Genomic DNA, 6725 nt, shown 5'->3' with positions numbered 1-6725 from the left:
GGGGCTGGAACTCATCAACCATGAGATCATGACCTGAGCCAAAGTCAGATGCTTAACTGACTGAGCCACCCAGGTGCACAAACACAGGATTCTTTTTAAAGCAGCTTATAAGTGGATTTATTTTTACCCAATCCAATAATCTTCACTCTTAAACACATTCATTTTTTAATTTAAATTTACATAATAATCATATTTTAAATTTATTTTCATGTGCAAATGTTTATTAAAACATGATTTTGGGGGCACCTGGCTGGCTCAGTTAAGCATGCCACTTTTGGTTACAGCTCAGGTCATGATCTCGCTGTTTGTGAGTTCAAGCCCCGCATTGGGCTCCCCGCTGAAGGTGCAGATCCTGCTTGGGATTCTCTCTCTCCACCCTCTCTGCCCCTCCCCCACTCACATATTCTGTCTTTGTCAAAATAAATAAACTTAAAAAAAAAAGCATGAATTTGTTTTTTATTTATCCAGCTTTTCTGTTTTTCTCTTTTCTAACTTAGTACTTCCTGAATCTGAAGATTTAAATCATTCAAACTAGAAAATTCAGCGATTATTTCTTTGAATATAGTCTCCCCAAAGTTTCCCTATTCACTCCTTCACACATTCCAATTTGACTTTTGTAAAAGTAGATATTTCCACTCTACCGTCTCCTCAAGATTTTTCATATGCTTGTGTCTCTGTCTGCATTATGCAAAATATTCTGATTTATCATCCAGTTTATTCTGTCTTATGCTGTGTCTATTCTTTTGTTTAGCCATCCTTTAAATTTTAAATTAAAATTATTTTAGGGGTGTCTGGGTGGTTCAGTCAGTTAAGCATCTGACTCTCGATTTTGGCTCAGATCATGATCTCAGGGTGGATCGAGCCCCACATCGGGCTCTGCACTGGGTGTGGAGCCTGCTTAGCCTGCTTAAGACTCTCTCTCTCTCTCTTTCTCCCCCACTTTTCTCTTCCTCCACCCCTCCCCCCATACCACCCCCGCTTGGGTATTCTGTCTCTCTCTATATATATCTAAATAAATAAAGGAAAAAATAAAACTTTTATTTTTCATTTCTAGAAGTTCTATTTGGTTCTTTTTTTGAAACTTCCTTTTTGTGTTTTTTTTTGTTCTTTATTCATATTTTAAATTCTCAGCACATAGTTTATTGGAGGAAGTGAACCCAGGGAAACATTGGAGAAAGTGAAACAAGGAAAGGAGGGAAAGCCAATATAAGGGTGTCCCATGGATTGATCTTCACTGTGGGCAATTGGGACTCAATTCCATCATGACTTCTGAAGATCTCGTACCTTAGAATTGTCCACTAAAAGAGTGAAAAATGAGGGCATTTATCCATTAACTTTCATACTCCATTGGTCAAAGGTTGCCCCAGGATGGCAACGTTCCATAATTCCAGATGTGTGTGCATGACTGCCTTCTTGACTTCTGAATACATCCTAACTGACATGAGAGAAGCCCAGGGATAGAAAGCAAGAGATAAGTGGAACAGCTGAAGTGAAACAGTACCAGATTACACCTGTCATTCTCTATTACATAATTACACTCTCTGGTGTCTTCTGGGGTCTAATTCTTATGATTATATTTTCCAATGGCCCTAAACTCACGGTCCTTTATTTATGTGTTTTGTGATACTCTACTCTAGATTTTATTGTCTGGTAGTTTATCTGTGGGAATTCTTTGGGAATCGACTTTACAGTTGGCCCCTTTTGAGTGGGGTCGGTTTTGATTCTTCCAGGCATCTGAGTGCACTACCAGCACAATAACATTTTAAACCATATTCTTAACCTGAAGTTTCTTTGGCACCACTCTAGTAGTGTAAATTTGGACTAGGAACCCAAATAAAGGTCTGTTTGTGGTTATGAATTCTTAGGAGAGATTTTTTTTTTTTTGGCCCTCTACTAGCACCTAGGGATTGAAAAGTTAGTTTTTCTTATTATCTCTAATGTAGGCAGTAGATCTGTGGGTCACTGAAGTCTCCTATTAGTCTCTCCACCCAGTCAGGCCACTTGTGTCTCCATGGCCTATGACCCTATGAGAAATCAAAGATCAAGGTCTACAGGAACATTGAATATTATCAGAGTGAAAACTGACTTCGGGGTTCTGCTTGTCTCTTTGGGTCCACATTTTCATGTGATTTTAGGCACCTAAGTATTCCTTACTTTCTTGCCAGTTTATTAGTATATTTTAAAAAGTTTTTTTCCTTTTAATATTCTGTATTGATTTTGTGTGTTTTCAAAGGGAGGGTCAGTCAGACCATTTAGGCTACAATTACTGCCTGAGATGGAAATACTCATTATTGTCTTTAAGTCAGAAAAGCAAATGAAATTTATCATAATTCAGGAAGTCTTTGAAAATTCACCATTACTACCAGACAATAATCAGAGCACAAGTTGGAGAATCAGTTTGCCTGAGTTGGAATGCTGGTTCTAACATTTACTAGCTGTATGGTAACAGGTAACTCAATCAACCTCCTATTGCCTCAATTTTTCATCAGAGTAACAGTACCTGCTTCAGAGGGTTGTGATGAGAATTTAACAAGTTAATATACATACAGCACTCAGAATAGTGGAAAATATACATTAGCTCAATACATTAGCACTATACATTAGTGCTCAATATACATTAGCTATTATATTACTATTATTCTTCTTCCAAGCTTGTCTGGTAACCAATCTCTTCTTTCATTGCCCTCTGACTGAATTGAGTGTGTGTCATTATTTCTCTTAAAGTTCTCCTCCAACTGTTAGAGGAGATCATTCTCAAAGAACACCTGTACCATCACTTAGGAAGAATTTTCAGCCCAGCCTTCCATGAGATCCCATTCATTATTGCTGCCTCCTCATCTATTTTGTTTCTTTATCGTAAGTTTGTTAGGGTTCTCTGTGGGGAGCAGAGGGAACCTGACAGGGCTGCCTTATTTGGGGACAAGACTCTCAACAATGCTACCCACCCCCCCACTTATCCTACTAATCCTAACACTAGAACAAAAGCTCCAAAACCAAGATTTACAGCATCAGGAAGACTTCAAAACCTCAATACATCAGCTCTAGGTTTGAGTTTCTGTTCTGTAACTTACTAATGAGGTAAATGATGTTACCATGTCTATAGACCTCTCAAGTGTTGTTGCAATAATTAAACAAGAAAATGTACTTAAAGATCCTGGTGACAGTAAAGCCCTAAATTGGTATAAGCATTATTAAGAGGTTAGGAACCCCTGTTAAAAGATAGGAGGTTATTTAAAAAAAAATAACCATGACCAACTTTTATTTACATCTAGAGGAATGGAGCATCCTGTTGATAAATGCTTGTGAACATGACACAATATGAAGCCTAGGTGACATAACATTATTAAAGATGAACAGACATCACCACACACAGCAGTGTGCTCCTCCCCAGACCGAATGCAGTGATCATTAGCTTATGCACGAGAGGCTAGAGTTTGTGTGTGAACATAGGGTTCAGCTGTATGTACTAATTCCCCTAAGTGCTTGTGACACTATGTCAAGAGTTCAGCGGCTGAGTTTCACATAGGGCAGTGTGATACATCGAGATTATTAGGATCCTCCCGGAATAACTTCCCTGAGTTGATTGCCTTTGACAGATCAGTTTGCTTTGATTAAAAAGCAATTGCTGCTGTCTAGTCAAATTTAAACACTTTGGCTAGAAAAAGCTGAACTCTATCTCTGTCCAGTCTATAGAAACACCTTGATGTGAAAAATACATCGAATGTAGTGATGTAAAGAGAAAACTGAGTTAGCAATTCTCTGGGGTACAGTTTTGTAATAATGTGAGGGAGCATAAATGCCAAACAAAAGTGACCCCAGGCATATGTGAGGGAGGGAAGAGTACATTGCTTTTAATAGCAACTTTACTTGTGCCCAATGTACTGCTAAATCAGTAACAATGTTTGAGGTACCACTCTGCTCCACACTCATACAACATTCACTACCATTAGATTTGGGAGTAAAAAGGATCCATCTTCTGGGATGAACAACGGAAAATATTTGGGGATATAGGCATCTCTCCCTTTCCCCTTTCTGAATAGACCTAGGAATTTAATAGAAGAAACAATACTATCAAGACGGCTGAAGTAGCAGTATGCTAAAACGTAAACCATCTTTTAAAAAATGAATGGAGGGGCACCTGGGTGGCTCAGTCGGTCAAGCATCCGACTTCGGCTCAGGTCATGATCTCATGGTTCATGAGTTCGAGCCCTGCATCAGGCTCTGTGCTGACAGCTCAGAGCTTGGAGCCTGCTTCAGAATCTGTGACTTCCTCTCTCTCTGTCTCCTCCCCAGCTCATGCTGTCTCTCAAAAATAAACGTTAAAAAAATTTTTTTAAAATGAATGGAATATCTGATTTTAGTGAAATTTACCCTTAATGCCTGACATTACATTCCCAGCCTGCATGAGTTGTAGGACAAGACGATATTAAGCTGACATCCAATTTATCTCTGGTGGATCAGCAAAGATAGTATTGAAACTAGTGTCAGAGGAAAGTCTGCTATACACTATCCCTTGCATCACAGCTTGCTTTTATGTTTAGGCTTCTTGAGATCTTTGAATATGGAGGCTGACTGGGATGTTTAAAGTGGAGGGCATGAGAAGCCTGGCTTGATGGGCTTCTCTCTTCTTGGGAATTTAAGTCCCCGGAGGGTATAATCCTTACATGGACCCAGGCTACAGAAAGCACTGGTTATACAGTTTTAATTTTAGTGAATTTGTAGTGAACTTTTATCCACAAAGAGCACTGTTGCCATGTCATCTATTAATATATCTGTGGAGTTGTGCAACCATCATGATCTAAGCTTAGGCAATTTTGATCACCCAAAAGAAACCCAGGTATCCATTAGCATTCTGTCCAGCAGAACACTGCGTACCAGTAATCAATGCCAGGAGAGGACTCCAACTACACGGAGGATAGAAAAGAACATTACAGTGAGAGCCAACTGGTATAGAGTCCAAATACTTGTGCCCACTGCATCTTAGTATCAGAGTCACGAAGGAAAACGAACATAGCTAAACACTGGATGGAACAATGCTTTTACTCACACAGAGAAGAGACAGCCTGGAACTTCCAGAAAGACCCGGCCAAAAGCAGTTCCATGGAGTACACCGAGAATCACACTGTGGAACAGCACTGTGCAATGACAGCCAGCCAGCTTGCTGCAGGGTACCCTTTACAGGCCATCCCCAACCGCTTCCCCAATTACATCCATGTACCCAGGAGGCCTGAAGCCAACCCTATGAAGGAGCTGCAGCCCAAAGAGGAGGATGACTACCATGACATGAGTGTCCAGTGTTGGAAGGAGAGTGTGGGCTCAGGGGTTGCTGGCTTCCTTGAGTGGCGGTCATCAAGCTGCCAGACTGCCTGGCCAGCTGCCACCTGTTGCTGATATATGTTCTGAGTTAGCAATAGCTCTGGGCCAGGGACAGACGGAAGAAGCTCCGTAGGTGGAGCCCAGCTGCCCTCACTTTCTCCTGGGGGCCACTCCACCCCTTCTCTCTCCCAGAGCAGCCCCTGTCCCCTGCTCCTGAGGGTCTTCTGGGTTTTGGGCTCTCCCTCCTAAAATGTGGCCAAAGAACTTTGTGTTGGGGGTCTTGAGTTTCACTGGGAACTTGTCCCTAGGCCGGTCCCTCACTTCAGCCTGAATGTCCTCCTTGGTGGGGGCAATGGCTCCTTGTGGGGCCCTTCTCCGTCTGAGGTCTCAGCAGGGCTGTCTGGATGTGCCGGTTTCTCTTCAGCCCCTCTCTTCACTGCTCCTGTCATGCTTCTTGGGGAGCAAACAGGTCTTCCCTGTGGTCCCACAGACCACAGCACCACATCTGGGGAAGGTGGAGGAAAAGGGCCATGAGGTGCATCAGATCATAGGTGATGTAGCTGTCAGTCTTCTTCAGGCCCAGGATGCATGGAGCGAAGCAGGGCTTGTTCTCAGCGCCGCATCACTGTGTGGTTGTTCCAGAGGAAGAAGCCAAACTGGAACAGGTTTTTGGTGACACTGTGAGGACAATGGCCTTCATCCAGAAGCGCTTGTTTGGCCACTGGATGGACAGCATGGCCCACAGGAAGATGAACACGGCGGCGCCCGGAAGGTGGCTGAGACGGTGACCACGTGGTTGAGGACGATGAGGAGGGAGCAGAGCAGTTCCGAGTGGGCGGCCATACACTGGTAAGTGGCCTACAGCAGCCTCAGTGCCTGGCCCTGCCGCACCGCGAACCGCTGGGCCTTCTCCAGCTCTGGGACGCACAGGTGCCTGGTGAGGAGAGGTTCACTGCCCATGCGCGTCCGGCTGCCAGTGTGGGCTGGAAGCTCCCACGGTCACACAGGGAAGCCCACCAGCTCAGGACCACTTCCTCCTCGCTGCTGCTGCTGCCTCTAAGGGTACTGTAGCCGGTGCTGAGGGGACTGCTTGTGTCGTCGGTTGTGCTGCTCAGCGGCTCACCTGATGCTGTGCTTGGTGCAGCGCGGGGCCTTTGAGGGGCCTGGCAGCGTGGCCTGGGCTTTGCTCTCCTACAGCTGGTCCAGCAGGCGTTGGTGCGTCTCTCCGCCCCCGAAGGAGATCCTGCGAGTGGAGTTGGCACCGGCGCGCAGCACGTCGCTCTCGGCGCTGTGGTGCCGCGCGAAGCTGTGCAGCCAATACGTCGGCCCGCGCCTTCGGCTCAGGCCTCCTTCCCCGCGGGAACTCCACGGGGCTCGTGCTCAGCTCTCGCTGGGTCACGTGGCTGCGC

The 6725-nt window shown here is 44.5% G+C and overlaps 1 pseudogene; it reads right to left on the bottom strand.

Annotated features, from left to right (window-relative positions):
- Positions 1–5022: 5022 nt before the first annotated feature.
- LOC112862694 (piezo-type mechanosensitive ion channel component 1-like) overlaps positions 5023–6725 on the bottom strand; it is a 70492-nt pseudogene continuing 68789 nt past the window's right edge.

Source organism: Puma concolor, chromosome B2 (genome assembly GCF_028749965.1).
Source record: "Puma concolor isolate L17-30 chromosome B2, mPumCon1.1.hap2, whole genome shotgun sequence".
Taxonomy (NCBI): Eukaryota; Metazoa; Chordata; class Mammalia; order Carnivora; family Felidae; genus Puma; species Puma concolor.
This window is presented reverse-complemented; position numbering and strand designations above follow the sequence as displayed.